Source organism: Hippocampus bargibanti, linkage group LG14 (genome assembly GCF_051943395.1).
Source record: "Hippocampus bargibanti isolate YZ-2025 linkage group LG14, ASM5194339v1, whole genome shotgun sequence".
NCBI classification, from domain to species: domain Eukaryota; kingdom Metazoa; phylum Chordata; class Actinopteri; order Syngnathiformes; family Syngnathidae; genus Hippocampus; species Hippocampus bargibanti.
Window position 1 is genome coordinate 9,866,565 of NC_142747.1, and position 7,048 is coordinate 9,873,612.

Consider the following 7,048-nt stretch of genomic DNA (forward strand, 5'->3'; position numbering starts at 1 on the left):
AAAAAATCGCTAATTACAAGAGGAGGCTGGGATTATGTTTTTTTTCTTCTTTTTTTAGGGGGGTTTCATAGGATTGTGTCAATTGACAGATTGTGTGACTCTCATGTGTTGTAATTAATGAGAGTGAATACCACATATTTAAAATCTGGACTCCATCGCTTATTCTATTAATGGGACATTACATCATGTTATTCATAGCGTAGGGTTCCCGATCTGACTTTTGTGCAGTTTTGACTTCAAACCGTACAGTGAATTCTGAGATTTAATTTTTACTGGATAAAAACTGTCTAATGCAATCCAAATGATGAAAGAAAAAACGTTGGCAAAAATGAACTCAGTCAATGGTTCCAAGAATTTTTCAAATCCTCATTTTAACTAAATCCTCAAACAAAACATGTGCCTATCATAATAACATATGTATAGCGTGTTTATCTTTGCTTGTTTTGTATGTGTGTGGTATTTATGAAAAAATATGGAATTGTTAGCTGACACCTCAACTATTGATGTAACCGTAACTTCCTACTCCATGTTGCATTTGTAAAACTTAAAAAGGGAAAGATAGAACACTTTGAAAAAATTACATGAACAAACTTGAGCAAAACTGCTCAATGGAACATTATTTGATAGACACTCAATATCATTGTGATTCAAAGTTATTTTGTTGCACACATTTGTGATTTAAAATATTCTGCCGACCGACCGAACTACCTACCTACCTACCTACCTACCTACCTACCTACCTACCTACCTACCTACCTACCTACCTACCTACCTACCTGCCTACCTACCTGCCTACCTACCTACCTGCCTACCTACCGACCTACCTACCTACCTACCTACCTACCTGCCTCCCTCTCCATCAATCAATCAATCAATCAATCAATCAATCAATCAATCAATCAATCAATCAATCAATCAATCAATCAATCAATCAATCAATCAATCAATCCATCCATCCATCCATCCATCCATCCATCCATCCATCCATCCATCCATCCACACAACAGTATCTCTTGTAGATGTCAAACTCAGGTTCTGGAGGGCCGATGTACAGCATGTTTTGCAAATCTCCCAATTGCAACACACCTGATTCAAATGACAAGATCATCAGCAACCCCTGCGGAAGCCTGACATTGAACATTTGAATCAGGTGTATTGCAAACAGGGAGACAATGAAAACATCCAGAGCAACGGCCCCCCATGACCTGAGTTTGACACCTGATTCTAGTTAGTTAATTCATTCATTAGCTGGCTAGCTTGCTAGCTCGATACTTCCACCTGTCTAGCTATCCATCCAACATTATTGCACCGAGATTCATTCAAGTAAATATATAATGGGTATAACCAATGAGAAGTACTTGACAAAATATGAATCATTTAATAGTCAACCATTAGTTAAAAAGACCTGATTGGATGGCCCGCCATGGTATCCACCATGTAATCCTTCTGACGCTTGATAGTTTGCAGCAATACAGTAAGTATGCTTTTTCTAAACACGGTGCAAACCATCTGAATACGATTACCTAAAAACACCAGTTCCATGAATGAAATTAAGATGTATAGGGAGGTTGCTCTGTTACAGAACTTTGGAATTCACCAGCTTCAGCGAGTTGACTGATACCTCTGATGTGACATGAAACACAAGTTTTCGGGGTGGGGAGAAAAAAAAGGAATTGATCCAAAAGGCGCCACTGGGGAGCCTCGTGCGCTCATGCAATGTCAATCTGTGTATCACGTTTTCCCCAGTCAGCCCATATGTACTTTTCTTGAAACTTTCAAAACGTCTGCAAATACCACCAGGTTCTTTTGGCTGCTTTGACTTTGTAACCAGGTTCAAAATGATCGCTACAGCGATTGATTGTGTGTAGTGACATTTCCTTTTCCTGTGAAATTTCGCAGAGTGGAATGATAGAACAGACAATTGATTGAATGGGTCGTTGTGCATCAAACGTTCCATTACAACTACACAGCTTGGAGGGCTGTGACGACATCCATCATTCTTTTGCTTTTGATACCCCCACCGCAGTGGAGAGTATAACGAGACAATGAAGGCCTTCTGGAGAAAAAATTGCTATCAGCCCCAAGTCAAAGTTTGTCCAAAGGGTGGTAAAGCCAAATCACAAGGCTCAGTTCCATTCGATTTTCTTTTTAACATATGATTTAAATTGACCACACATTTCCAAGAAAAAACAACATTGAATATTGCTTTTGTTGGTTTGAAATTATTTCAGTGATGTATTGGGTTTTTTTTAAACAAAAGGGTCCAGTTTATTCTACGTTCTCGGTGCGTTACGTAAATGAAGCAAAATTTTCCAACGCCTCTCAGCACAACAAAACGGAGACTTTCAAATTGTAAGGTATCAATAATGCTCAAGAACGAGGGATGCTGTCACCGTTCTCCATTCCCTGTATCAGATAAAAAACAGATGGTTTTACTTGAAGAGGAAATCCCGTCAGATTTATTTTTCTGTGGCTTGTGCTTGTTCGATAAACTTCTCATGTTGCGTCATGTTTATTGTGCAGATACTCGCATCTTTAGACCAACAGGGTTCTCCAATAAGGATGTGAAAGTTTCCTCCAACTGAGAAGATTGTGTCAATATCATGGGGGGATGATCTGACACACTGTGGCAAGCATCGCCACCATATGAGAGTAATTTCCTCTCATGTTAACAGCATCACAAATGGCACAAATTTGTATTTTCTATTTGTTTGAGTTTGAATGTAGATACATTTCAAAACATGTGTCCAATCATTTCTGGACATCTGCCTTCAGGCAGCAATGCAAACGTTTCACATGAAATTGGAAAAGTCGGTCAAATTTAGTGTTTTTTGACTTGTCTCGCTGCATGTGTTCTGTTTTCTATAGACCATTTGTTCGAGAGCCTCGAACGGTGCAGGTCGCGGTTTCTTACGAAACCGTTATAATTATTACCTGCAATTTAACTACTTCCGACCTTTTCTTATGATCATCAGTGGAGGTCGTTTTTCCCATTTGCAATTGTCAACCACTATTTTGGTGATGTAATCTTTCAGGTTAGCGTAATCTCGCAAAGCAAATTCACTTGGAATGATATGCAGCGTGTGCGTAATTGCGTTATCCGATGACGTGTTATATAAATCCGCATAACTATTTCTTTGATGGTGATGATGTCTGTTTTAAACACCACGGCTAAATGTTGGGAGAGGAAAGCTAACCTGGAACCCGCATCGATTTAATTTGTAGTTATTCCATGCGAGTAGTTCTTGGGCAGAGAATTAAAGAGCAAAATTTAGTCTGTGAAGCCATTCCCAAAGTACACGGAAATGTGGCAGTCGCCAGAATATGTCTGTTTACCAAAATTATTTTCAGTCTAATTGGTAAGTAAATCAATCAATAAATAATGACTGAATAAATAAATAAATAAATAAAATAGATAAATAGATAAATAACCGGGACAATAAATAAGCAAAGAAAGCAAAAATAAAAGAAAATAAATAGTTAGATACATAAATAAGCAACCGGGCAATAAATAAATAAGTAAAGAAAGCAAAAAAATAAAGTAAACTAAATAAATAAGAAAGCAACCAGGCAAATAAATAAATAAATAAATAAATAAATAACATTTTTGAAAAGGGGTCATGACCAATCTTCAGATTTGTTTGCATCTCATCTCATCTCATTTTCCGTACCGCTTATTCCTCATTAGGGTCGCGGGGGGTGCTGGAGCCTATCTGAGCTGTCTTCGGGCACGAGGCGGGGGACACCCTGAATTGGTTGCCAGCCAATCGCAGGGCACACAAAGACATACAACAGTCACTCTCACACTCACACCTAGGGACAATTTGGAGTGGTCAATCTGCCTGCCATGCATGTTTTTGGAGTGTGGGAGGAAACCGGAGGACCCGGAGAAAACCCACGCGGGTCCGGGGAGAACATGCAAACTCCACACAGGGAGGCCGGACCGGGACGTGAACCGGCGACCTCTGCACTGTGAAGCCGGTGTGCTAACCACTCGACTACCGGGCCGCCCGATTTGTTTGCATTTTGCTAGAAAATATTAACTTTTCTGTATCTTTCAGAAGAAGTCACAGTAAACATGGTGAATTTTGATGACGTGTCAACGAATTTAGATATATATTTTTTTTACCTCCGCACATTCGTCTCTAATCAGCCGTTGTTGAGAGACTATATAGTCGTTCATTTGAAATCGTTTTATCAAAAAGAAAAGGCAACATGCAAATGAATACTTTGGTCGTTATTGAAGTGATTTTCCACAAGATAAATTGACAATCAAAAACATGTAGTCTTGGGGAGTCATGTTTCCCTTTCATAGATCTGGTTGAATTCCAAATTTTACAAACTCAAAGATGATGACTGTTGGCAGCAAGGCGTGGTCAGTTTTACGAAACGCTTGCCAGAGAATGATTGTAAGATGAGACGTTCTGTTTTCACATGAGCGCCCATTCGACTAGCAGCTAGTCGAATTAGCTAGTCACTAGACTAGCTAATTCGCATTTACAATTTGATTGTACGCTTCTATTTATTTTGACCTGAAATGTTGAGCAATCGTACTCAAGAACATTCATCAAGGATCAAATTTCTGGATGTTTTCTGACCATGAAGTAGGCATTTGTGGTCTCCAACAACCTTGAATTAAAAGAGCGAGTCTTCATTGTGGCACAACACAGATGGCAATACATTCTTTATGTGCCTGTATTCCTATTTGCGCGGTTTGTCTTGTAAATATTGACCATCTTTGAGTTAGATGACGCATTAATGTCCGTGTTTATTTTTACGTTATTTTTATTATATTTGACATGGACCTTTTATTCAGCTCATTTAACGAATGTCAATATTTTGTAAGATTTGCGCATAAATTTCTCCATTCCATGTTTAGCCTTATAGCCAAACAACATTAATATTACTGTAGATATTCAATGTCATGTTGTTTTGTAAATTGACTGATGATTTGCAAACACTAACCAAAAGAAATTTAGACCTTTTTTACATTGTGATATTATGAATGCCGGATTTTGGCTTCATTGTTTCATATATTGAGTGATTAAAAACATACCATAGCATGTAGGATGTGATGACAGCATGAGTCAACATTCCACTTGAGGAAGTCAGTCCAGAGAGCATTGCTTTGTGCCATTGCAGTCAAATTGATAAAAATCATCCGACCGTTTGGTGACATCATTCATCAGAAAGTCGATCCGTGTGTTTTTTTATCCTACAAATTAATTTGAGTTAAATAAGCAAATGATGTCAAGATACAAACGGTGAACTGCACATTGCAAATGTGTATTCCTTTCATGTGAGGTTGGATTGTCCTCCCTGCCATTAAAAAAATTTTAAATAAAATAACAGCACTTGAGGTGTTTTGTGCCACTTGCTCCGCCAATACTGGCCCTGCTGTGTGATGATTTAAGTGCGGAGGCATGAGCGGACACTAAGAGGTTTCCAAGTGATGATGTCAAGACAGGAAACAGGGGCCTTAAATTTGGCCACAAGCTTTCCACTGTAGTTTTGCACCTTGTTCACTGAGGTGACAAAACGCTTGACAGTTTTTGCTTGTGCGAGCCAGGGACCTCCTTAGTCTGGCATTGGATTGCCAAAAGTAAACAGAGCGCACATTTTGTGTCACGGTGGCTGGCAAAACATTTTAGCACCTCTGAACTTTGTAAAGACAACCGCAAACTCAAAATTGAATCGCTAATTGTAAGTCCATTATCAGTGCCCAGTATATGTCTTGAAGTTAAAAGGCTAAAGACATCTTGTTTTCTTCCCAGTCAAATTTCATTAACATTTTATTGACCAGGCTCATTATCAACACGAATTTCCAGAACAATTTAAATAGAAATTCATTCATAAGAATTATGTTAACCTGAGTGAATGAGTGGTTTGCACGCAGGCCTCGCAGTTCTAAGCATGGGGGGCGGGGGGGGCTCTAGCGTTCTGGTATGGAGTATGCTAGTTCTCTCATGCCTGCGTGGGTTTTCTTCAGGTACTCTGGCCCCATTTTCCAAACATCTTTCCGAGGCTAAATGATGATTCATAGTTCTCTACGCTTGAATAAGACGCATATGCAGAGGAAAAATAGAGTCTTTGCAATAGTAATTTATTCATTCTGACAATAGTATTTTTCAGTTTTTTGAGTTAATATTTTTTTTCTCTCAACTTGGCCTGTGAGCTCCTATTTCCCTCTTTGCTGGAGTTATACATTTGAGTAATCAAGCTATCTTTAAATGTTGAACATGTTTGCCTGTCATAATGATGAAACATATTTTTTGCAATATTTTCAAGTGCTTTATGCCTCACTTGTATTCGTTATTTTTCTTTCATTTTTATCTCTTGTTGACAACCTCTTGAAAAAAAAATACGAAATGTGATCCATATGAAAGTCGGCTCACACTTTTTATCTGATTTATTTGGCTTACAAAACAGAAAAAGTCCCTTTGCTGCTATAAAGATGAAAGCTGTTTTCTGAGTTCGACCGACTGAAACTAAGAAAACATATTTTCGATGAAAGTTGAGTCCTTTTGTTCCGAACATCCGTTTTCTAAACAAATGTCCCTCTTTAAATTGGCCAAAACTATCTCAAACTGTTACTTATTTATTGGATGCTCCGTATATGTGAAACATGAAACAAAGCCCCCTAATACCTATAAAAGGAGATCAAATTCAAGGGTGGACATCTGATCATATTCAATATGTGAGCACGCTGAGCAGACCAAAAGACCTTTGGAACAAGCGCTGTGTTGGGAAAACTGTGATGTTTTTATTTCTCCAGTCACAACAATCTCACTTACATTAGACGTATTAGAGAACAATGATGCCAAACCCTTCCTGAAAAATTTCAGAGACCATTCTCATACATGATGCAGTGGTTGTGTCTCATTCAACAGCCATATCACCGTGCCAACATCCACATCCAGAAATGAACATGCCAACCCAAAGTTATCTGCATGTGAGAAAACAATGTCGCCAATAAAATGTCCAGAAAGGCCTCAACAGCTGAAAACTGCATGTATTTCATGACCTTAACAGTCATGCAAAAATGTGA